Source organism: Neofelis nebulosa, chromosome 6, assembly GCF_028018385.1.
Source record: "Neofelis nebulosa isolate mNeoNeb1 chromosome 6, mNeoNeb1.pri, whole genome shotgun sequence".
Classification (NCBI taxonomy): Eukaryota; Metazoa; Chordata; class Mammalia; order Carnivora; family Felidae; genus Neofelis; species Neofelis nebulosa.
The window spans coordinates 27,057,072-27,067,717 of NC_080787.1; the positions used below are offsets into that span (position 1 = coordinate 27,057,072).

Sequence of the window (10,646 nt, forward strand, 5' to 3'; positions counted from 1 at the left end):
CTTGCAGTCCAGGGGGCAAATTGAATGACAAAGGACCAGTCTGAGGAATGTTACAAAGAGTGACATAGAGGTACTCTAGGAGCTGATGGGGTGTATCTGGAAAGCCTTCCCTGAGGTCAGGGGGATTTAAATTTAAGATTAAATGAGGAGTTGGCTGGACAAAGGACGTGGAGAGGAGCTCTCTAGGCCGGAGGAACAACATATGCAAAGCCCTGAATCAAGGCAGGAAAGTGCTATGCAAGGAACCAAAGGAAGCCCAGGATGGCTGACAGGCAAAGATGAGTCAAAAGGCAGGAACCGCTCTGCTGAAGGCCGTGGGAGCCTTGGCCTGAGGCTCTAAGAAGCTACTGAAGTTTTTCAGCAGGATGATATTTGTATTTGTGTTTTTGGACAGGAAGTAGGATTTATTGGTGGGCATGGAAAGGGATGGGCGGTGCCAAGGTTCTCTTGAGTGCAGAGCCCACCATTTGTCCAAGGGGCCATAATTAGGGATGTGTTTGATGATCCCTGTCTGGGATGAGCCACTTTTCAGCCACCATTTCTTCAAATTCATCCACATTAAACTTAGTAAAGCCCCACTTCTTGGAAATGTGGATCTTCTGGCAGCCAGGGAACTTGAACCTGGCCTTACATAGGGCCTCAATCATGTGCTTCTTGTTCTGCAACCTGCTATGCATGGACATGATGACTCGGCCAACGATGGCCCTGGCCTTTGTGCCCTGGGCCTTTCCAAAGGTACCCTGCATACCTGTCTGGAGCCTGGTTTGGAGATAGCATGAGGTCAGACATCAATGTCCACTGGAAAGGGCTGTCCCCAAGGCCCCTTAGGGCAACCCATACAATCAACAGGCTTCATACACTACCAAGGAGGCTACTGCGTGTGGCCATTGCATACTGGGCCCCTGTGGGGAAAGAGCACAGTCGGCTTAATTGGCTGCAGATGATGTTTGTATTTCTAAAAGGTAACATTGTTATAAGGGGACTAGACTGGGAGAGATGCAATGAGACCAACTTTTTTGGGGGGTGGGGGAAGGGTTAGATTGAACACTAATCCAGGAAAGAGATACGGTGACAGTTGCAAAGTAGAGTCAACATCACTCTGAGAAGAACTTGCTTTGGCTCAGCTGCTCTCCCAAGGAGGTGGGAGACACGTGGAGCAGAGACGCCCAGCTGAGCCTCCCAGCCAGGTCTCGCTTAGATCAGTCAGCTGCAGCCAACCCTCAGGTATGTGATACATAAATTACTGTTTAAGGCACTGCGTCTTGGGTAGTTATGGAGCAATGACAAACTACTACAGAGAGCTAGCTAGTATAATAGTTTATCACTTTAACAGGGCCACACAGCAAATCAGAAGGTAGGTAGACAAACTTGGTAAAAACTGTGCATCTCCCATGTAGAGTCATTTCCACAAGTACCTACAGAGTATAGGTGTCATGTCTCCCAACTACTGGACCCCATCAGTGTGTACATTAAGAACAGAACAAGACCAAAAAAAGAAAATAGAGTCAACAGGACTTGGTAATTGAATGTGAAGTGGAGACAGGGTGTCAGGGGAGTCCAGGAGGGCTCCCAGGTTTGGGGCCTGAGTGACTGAACAGATGTTGGACACCTGCTAAGACAAGACAGGAGTGGGCACTATCTAAAGCTTTCTCCTCCTGCCGGGTTCAAACAACTTCAAACAAAAAGCTAGCAACTACAAATGTATCTTTTACTTCCAAAGGTTGAAAATATTATTTCGGGGTTTTTTTTTCAAACAAAACAAAATCCACTGGAAGAAAACAATTTAAAAGACCCTAACGAAGAGATTTTATCCATAGCTCTCTGTAGAATAAATATACTCCTTCCACAAGGAAAGCCTATAGATAAATATTATCACTGGGGACAGGAGGAATAGGGAGAAATGTTTCTATATTTTGCAAAGGGTGATATAAGATCAAAAGAAAAAAAGGCTCAGGAAAGTTGGTCTACATATTCTAAGAATATGGTACTTAAAAAGGCAATTAGGGGCAACTGGGTGGCTCAGTTGGTTGAGCATCCGACTTCGGCTCAGGGCATGATCTCACAGTCTGTGAGTTTGAGCCCTGCATCAGGCTCTGTGCTGACAGCTCAGAGCCTGGAGCCTGCTTTGGATTCTCTGTCTCCTTCTCTCTCTGCCCCTCCCCCACTTGTGCTCTGTCTCTCTCTATCAAAAATAAATAAATGTAAAAAAAAAACTTTTTAAATAAATAAAAAGTATGCAACTAAAGTGCACAGCAAAATATCAGCAAGTATACAGAAAGAACACAAATACATTTCATAACAGAATAAGGTGCTTTTGTTTGTTAAGTACTTCATACAAACTGTTAGTAGCTTTCTAGATTAAAGGATATCACAGTTACTGAGGCCAGGCTATAAATATAGCAGCAGCTGAAGAAATGATAAGCACTCAAAACACAGGAGAAAGCATTTCCTACACCAAGAATGATGTTCTCTGAGTTGGCCACCCTTCTTCCGGACCTACCCACAGTCACAAACAAGAAGTTCTTTGGTAAACATACAGAACCCAGATGACCAATTCTCGACTGAAGACAACCATATGGACTAAAGAACATTTTCACAATTCAACCCGTTAAACTGTGCCGTTGGCTTCAGTGGTCCAGTGTGTGATTCGCATGCCACGAGAGGCAGCCACAGTTTCTAGATTGTTGGAACAGACACGTCTGGGGAGGTCATGCAGGTGAGGGTGGGGAAGCCCATGCAGATGTTTGTTATGAACCAAAGAAACAGCCCACAGGAACATGTGCTCTGCACATCCAGGTCAGCAGATGCCTCAACAATAATCTAGTATTTGCTAATTGTCACAAAAGGATCTAGAAAAAAGCTGGAACTTGGTAGAGAAAGCAATGATTTGTGTATGCTGCAGCAGGCTTTTCCTGTGACAGTTTGCCCATTGCCTGGATGGACAGTGGCTCACCTCGCCTCTGAGAACAAATAAAATTGTTGCTTTTCAATCTTTCCGCAGCCCTTCTTTGTACTTCAGAGAACCATTCATGAAAATTGCTTCTCATGTTGAGATCCCATTTGAGGAGTGAGATAGATACTCTGGCTCTTGCTCAAGGGCAAAGTTTTAAGTCCAAAGACCCAGAAGGAGAACTCGCAGAAATGAATCTGACTGTGCTCTTTACCTCGGGGGACCACAGACACCACAATGGTGACAGCAATCTTGCCGTCTTGAAATTTGACCACACAATCGTTGACACCAATAAAGCTGGAAATTGCACTTGTTGGTGTCTTTCTGAACCGATTGGTCTCAGACTCAACACACCTGTGCTGACCATTGTGGCCATGTCGATCATTAAACATTCTGGCTACTTCTCCCAGAGAAGTTGAGTTTCTGGGGATCAGGAGGCCCAGCAGGAAGACAGCTTCCTACTCCAGTGATAACTGTTCTTAGAATGTTCAATGGTACTAAACCCTTTTTTTTCACCATCCCCAAAGTTACTTTATTTACTTTGTCTGAGAGTATCACTTAAATGGCTGTCAATTAAATATCGCTAAAACATTCTGATAGAACTTCCCATCAGTTACCAAGTGACTTCATGTGACTTCATCTGTCTTGAACACAGAGACAGTTTAATAACAATATAATTGGTTTGGTTTTTAAATTTTTTTTTTAACGTTTTTATTTATTTTTGAGACAGAGAGAGACAGAGCATGAACGGGGGAGGGTCAGAGAGAGGGAGACACAGAATCTGAAACAGGCTCCAGGCTCTGAGCTGTCAGCACAGAGCCCGACGCGGGGCTCGAACTCACTGACCGCGAGATCATGACCTGAGCTGAAGTCGGCCGCTCAACCGACTGAGCCACCTAGGCGCCCCTAATTGGTTTGGTTTTTAAAGGAATATTTAACTTAGGTACATCTATGTGAAATACACAGCACACATGGGATATAGGATCAAGGAATACAATGTTAATGCCACGTGTCTTGTCAAGATTTGCCATGTTTACTCTCCCACTCACGCTTCAAACATGTAACATATTTAGGACTAATTTGCCAAATTTTAGCATGTATTTTAACTTTAAAAGCACATCTTGGGGTGCCTGGGTGGTTCGATGGGTTGAGCATCCAACTCTTGATTTCAACTCAGGTCATAATCCCAGAATCATGGTATTGAGTCCTGCATTGGGTTCTGCACTGAGCATGGAGTCTGCTTAAGATTCTCTCTCTCTCACTGCTCCTCTCCTTAGCTTGCATTCTGTCTCTCTAATCTAAAAATACTTTAAAATTTAAAAAAAAGTTGTTAATGTTTATTTATTTTTGAGAGAGAGAGAGAGACAGAGCATGAGCAGGAGAGGGGCAGACACACACACTCACACACACACACACACACACACACACAATCCAAAGTAGGGTCCAGGCTCTGAGGTGTCAACACAGAGCCTAACTCGGGGCTTGAACTCACCAACTGCAAGATCATTACCTGAACTGAAGTTGGATGCTGAACCAACTGAGCCACCCAGATGACCCTTTTAAAAATGTTTTTCAATTAAAAAAAATTTTTTTTAATAAAAGCACATCTTTGTGGGACTCTGTAAATAGAAGTTTGTTCAAAGGGGGGAAATGATATATCAGTAACTCAGATTGTAAAAAAATAAAACAATTCTTTAAAAAAAAAATTGGAAGACAGGGGCACCTGGATGGCTCAGTCAGTTAAGCATCTGACTTCAGCTCAGGTCATGATCTCATGGTTCGTGAGTTCGAGCCCCTCATCAAGCTCTCTATGGTCAGCACAGAGCCTGCTTCAGATTCTCTGTCCCCCCCCCTCTCTCTCTACCTCTCCCCCGTATGCACTTTCTCTCTTTCACAAAAATAAACAAACAAACAAACAAAAAGCATTGGAAGACAGGAATACTGAGCGATAGGAGGAATGAGGATGGTGGAAACAAACCAGCCACGGGGGCCAGACAGTCTGAGCGCCAAGGATGCCACCTGTACAAAGGGCTGTGCCTCCAACTGGGCCGGTAACTGACTTTGCAATGTTGCCTAAGTCCCCTCAACGTGGGCCTTGGCTCCTTCCGGGCAATGTGGGATAGTCAGATCCCAGGACCCCTAACAACATTTTTAGCTGTAAAAGCTTGCAATTCCAGTTAAATTTAAAGGAAGGAAATAAACCATCCTAGAGACCCTCTGAATGTTCACTTTTGAAATAATTAGCAGGATATCTTCAGGACTAGTCCTCCAAGGTGGATGGAGGTTTGGTGCTATTTGGTGGGCCATAGTTTTTAGCCCAGCCTGTGGCCCATGAGAATGTGAATTTGGGGTTAAACTGGGCAGTGAAGCCAGTTGGGCTCTCTGCAAAGGCACGGAGAAGTCCTGGAGGCAGTCCTGGCCCCTCAGAATCCAACCCGGCCTCCAGTCCAGTGTCTGACCAAACAAGTGGGTTTCCAGTTTTTTTCTGAAATGAAAACTTTCTTGAGGATGCCCAGCTGGCTCAGAGCCTACTTTAATACATACACACATACATACATACATACATACATACATACCTTTTCTCCCTGGCTTCTGGCTTTTGAGATTGCTAAAGGAAAATTGGACACAGCTGAAAAAGAAAGAGGCCATCCTTCTCTTGTTTACCCAGCAATAACTTTTGCTTTGCATGTTTTCCCAACAGGCATGTGGTTAAAAACCAAAACTCTGAATATACTCAAGCAAGAATGAGCGCTTTGGGGTAGAGGCAGGTTGTGGGCCAACATGAGCCAGGGGTTCCTGCCCCTGAGAATTGTTTGAGGACCCCCGCTAAACACATGTAGAACAACTAGAAAATGACGGAATGCTGAGACTGGCTATGAGAGCAAGAGAACAGCATGGACCAGAGGGAACTCCAGGGTCCCAGGGCTTGAATAAGCCTCAGAGTGGGAGTGCAGTGTCAGGACAGGGAAGAGGTGGGGCATTCTCATGGGAGCACTGCACGAGGCAGGCACACTGAGTCCACACTGGATAAGGGAGCAAATCCTGGTTCCTTACGGGCTTAGGAATGAGAAAGGCAGGCCCACAAGGTTGCCCCAACCTGTAGACCAACCAGAAAGCTCCTCATTCTTCCCTCTTCCAGCTCTGCCTCTTCCTGGCAGTGAGATCCCAGGTAAGTAGCTTCTCTAAACTTGATTCCCTGTCTATGAAATGGGTCTAACTGCCTACCTACCTTACAGGGTAGGGTTACTGTAAGGATTGTAAATGCATCCTGCACATAAAATTCTTCTACTGTATTTGATCTAGAATAAGCAAGCAATAACTGTAAGGTGCTTTATCATTCATTTAGAAACTGTATCAGACACATTAGGAGATGCAGAAATGAACCAGATGTGGATTCTTCCCTTTACTATCCTTAACGACAGCAAATTTAGCACTGTACTCAAGACAGGTAAATAGCTTTACAAAGTCTAAGATGATAAGTTACCTGAGAGGGTCCAGGTAAAGTAGGGCTACAAGCGAGGAGGGAGGTAAGATACAAAAAGAGGGAGAGATTATTTCTGCCCGAACTGTAAATTGTAGGCTAAGGAGTCTGAGTTTTATTTGTTGGGAAAGGAGGCCCTTAAGCAGGAGAATGGTGGTAAACAGCAGATTAACTTCATAGTGACAGTGACACAGAGGATGCCCCTGAGGGGAGACAGCCAGGAAATTGTTGCAGTAACTTAGATGCAAGCATTTCTAAAGCCGGGCTGGGTTGGCAGTGGTGTAGATTGGATGTAGAGGCAAGAACGAATCCAGAAGGTATTTGCAAATGACAGATTTGGTGAGAGACTGGATATGTAAAATAAAGAACGGAGTGATGCAGAGATAACTTGAATGCTTGCTCCTAAAAAACTGGTAAGGCAGGGTTGCCTCTCACTGAAATAAAATACAGGGCAACAATACATCTCCCTGAAGGCAAACACACGTCCATATACATATACCTCACTGCGCTGCTGTATGTCCACAGTTCACATTGCTGGGTGTTTTATTCGCAGTAGAGACACTTCAGGCTATCTTCCCATCTCCTGAGACCCCAACAGGAGTCAGGAGCTCTTGACAACCATTTTGCATCATAATCTTACCCCACCAGGAGTGAGAGTTCTATTTCTTTCTGGGCTATTTGCTGGAGCTCACGAGGAACAGGCTTGGGAGGCACACCTTCCATCTGTCATGCAGACAGAAGATGGGATATCTAGTCTGCAGGAAAGACGAATGGAACAGGAAGGAGCAGAGCTGAAGCAGAGAGAGTCCCTCCTGAGTCTGGTAGCTCCAGACCCCGCAGAGGCCTGGCTGACTTTGGATTCCACATGGTAGCCCCGTATCCATCAAACCAACTCCCCTGTTTGCTCAAGCTGGCTTGAGTTAGTTTCTGTAACCTGCAGTTTGGAACCTTGACTAACACTGTGTTCTACTGACATATGGGGCCATGTTGAGGACTACACGAAGTTTACATTTTTCAACAGATAACGTCCCCAATGAAAAGGAGACCTAGTCCCCATTACAGTCCCCCAGAAGAAGTAGGAAGAAGAGGGATGTTGACCTCTTGTCCTAATATTAAGAGGTCTAAATGTCTTACACTGCAACCATAGTAAGGAAGGAACCCAAGAAAAAACTCCTTTCTTCCTATGGATGAACTCCAGACATGTTTTCTTCTCTGTATTTATTGAAACCATATATGGGTAAGAGCAACGGATCTCGGCCACACTGTCCTGGATTCAAATCCAAGCTCAGGCTCTTACTCACTGGCACATTGCTCAACCTCTCTGAGACTCAGTTTCTTTAGCTATAAAATGGGAGCAATATGTCTCTCACAGAGTCATGTTGGAGTCGCTAAGGGGGCCTGGTGGGCACCTGTCTTCCCAGCCCAAGTTTTGTACACTTACGAAATACGAAAAATGAAGGTTGGTGGAAACAGAATGACTTTATCGTTGGTGCAGGCTACAGTGAACAACACCGCTAAGTGTGTGAGTCAAAATCAGTCCATACTCCCAAGGAGACCCTTCACGCCAGGGAAGTGTGAGTCTACTGAGTTGTGGCACCACCCAGGTTGTGGCCTCCCCTGGTGTGAGAGGAGACTCACCCTCAGAAGCTGGGACAGGAGCTCAAAATGTGAACCAATGGCTGCAGCCTACCCAGCAAGTCCCTGTGGGCAGCAGGGAGGAGCAGGGCAAGAGCCCACCGGTGAGGGAGAAAACCCTCTCAGTGGCCAGGAGTGGAGAAATGGTGTCTCCCCACCTCAGCCCCCCACTGATAGTTGTCAGGATTGAGTGAAATAATCCTGGCAAGTGGCATCCCATCCCATGGGTATCTAACCCAATCAAAATCAGCTGTTATCTTCAGCAAGAAGAGACATAACTGACAAGTTAGGACACCACTGACAACTTCCGCCCACAGCTGCTTTCGATGGATGCATGTGTCGGGGAGATGTGGGATGGGTTGTGTACATCTGTGACTCTCTTATGTGTTCTGCTCACCCTGCTTCAGACAGGACGTGAAGATCTCTGTGTGCCGGCCAGGACTTCAATATGTATAGTTTCTAGGTGTTACTGCTACAAGCAATGCGGCTATAAACTCTTGTACATGCTCTTGGTGCCCATGTGTATACACTTTAGTACCTCTGTGGAATTTCTAGCCGGGGAGGTATGTATGTGTTCAGCTCTAGCAGATGCTGCCAAACAGGTTTACAATGTGACACGCCCATTTCTGGGATGTCTAGACATATATGAGTGTGAGAACAGGGGGAATGAAAAGGGGCGGAGAAGCAGCTCTCTGCTGTGGGAGGCAACAGCCTTCGTCCAAAGCCCCCCACGCTCTGCCATGAGGAAGGCTGGCCTAAGGGGAACAGAGGCAGAGGCACAAGGTCTACCAGCCACCCCACTACCAGAGATTCTCACACTACCAACACTGGGGATTCTGAGGGCCAAATTTTTTGAGAAAAACATTTTCTCATGTGTGTGGAACTGGCTGGGGTTTGTAAAAGAAAGGTCGATGGGAGTGTGAGTGCACAGATGTGCCAAGTCCACATAATGGCCCAAGTGTCCCGAATCCAAGCTCCCTGAAAGTCGCGTCCCCTGTATGTCTTCATCCCCATGTATCCCAATGCCATGACTGTGCCCCCACCTGGGAAGAGCTCCATTGACCTGTGCTGAAAGAATGAATAGATTTCTGATGAGCTGACTGAGGGAAGGGTCCACCACAGAGGGTATAAAAAGAATTAGACATGGGGCACCTGGCTGGCTCAGTGGGCAGAGCATGTGACTCTTTTTTATAGATTTTTTTAAAGTTATTTATTTATTTATTTATTTATTTATTTATTTATTTATTTATTTTGAGAGAGAGAACAGGGGAGACAGCGAGAATCCCAAGCAGGCTCCAAACTGTCAGCACAGAGCCTGATGCGGGGCTTAAATTCACAAACCATGAGATCGTGACCTGAGCTTAAGTCAGAAGCTTAACCAACTAAGCCACCCAGGCGCCCTACAGCATGCAATCTCAGGGTTGTGAGTTTCAGCCCCACATTGGGCGTGGAATCCACTTTAAAAAAGAAAAAAAGAATTAGAGTCTTCCACTTGTGGAATCTGCAACACCTTTAAAAGAGAACAAAGAGTTAAAAGTGGATACCTGGAGGACTGTGTGGCAGACAAGGAGAATCCCTCCCAGTAGGAACTGACAAGGTGCAGCCGGGAGGGAAAGGGGATGAATCAGAAGAGGGCAGTCACAAAATCAAAACATGTCCCAAAGAATGGGTTTTCAACAATATCACACAGTAGTCAGCAAACAGGAAGCCCCTCAAAAGTGGCTTCTTAAGATAGGGCGGACAATCTTTGAAGAAGCTATTGCAAGGAATTCAGAAGATAGAAGTCAGATGAATGTGTGTACATGTATATATTATGTTATAGCAACATGTATACACAATATACCACCCATTATGTGAACAAGAGGAAACAAATGGCATGTTTTCTGCCCACGTAACAAGAACAGTTTGGTTAGCACATTGGCGGCCACCATCATTTGTCCCCCAAGTTGGAAGTTTCATTTATTCTTCCTACACTCAGAGGAAGATAGACAACATTTATTCTCAGAACGAAATCAGTAGAAACCACCTTGCAGAGACCAGAAGGAAAACAGGAAGATATTTAGAACCAACTGTCTGCTTGGTACTTTATAAGTAATTTCCCTTTGTGCTCATAACAATCTAATTAGGCGGGAATGACTGCCCCCATTGTGCAAGTGTGAAAACTCACACTCAGGTTAAGGGTCCTGTTTGAAAGCACACAGATAGCCAGGGCTGAGCTGGGGTCAAAAGCAGGCCTGGCTCACCTGGAGCCCAAGTGTCTTCCCCACGTCACGCCTCTAATTGTGGCAGCTAAGTGTATTTCACCAGCACAGCACCAGACAACGCTTTATACATTTCTCAATGGAAGGTATTTTTTCTTAATTTAATTTTATTATTATTATCATTATTATGAATTTTTATTTGGAAACGGTTTAAAACTCGCAAGAAATTGCAGGAATAGCAGAGAGAATTCTTGTGTGTCTTTCACACACGTTCCCCTGACGATAATATCATCCATAACTATAGTACCTGGTCAAAACCAGGAAGTCGATGTTGGTACAAGACTATTTATTATCAGGGTTTTTCAATGAATCCTCACTG

The 10,646-nt window shown here is 45.2% G+C and overlaps 1 non-coding gene across 1 annotated transcript; it reads right to left on the reverse strand.

Annotated features, from left to right (window-relative positions):
* Nucleotides 1-806: 806 nt before the first annotated feature.
* On the reverse strand, nucleotides 807-940 carry LOC131515611 (small nucleolar RNA SNORA70). The gene has a single exon (XR_009263665.1). It is a non-coding gene; the product is annotated as a small nucleolar RNA SNORA70 (small nucleolar RNA).
* Nucleotides 941-10,646: the final 9,706 nt, after the last annotated feature.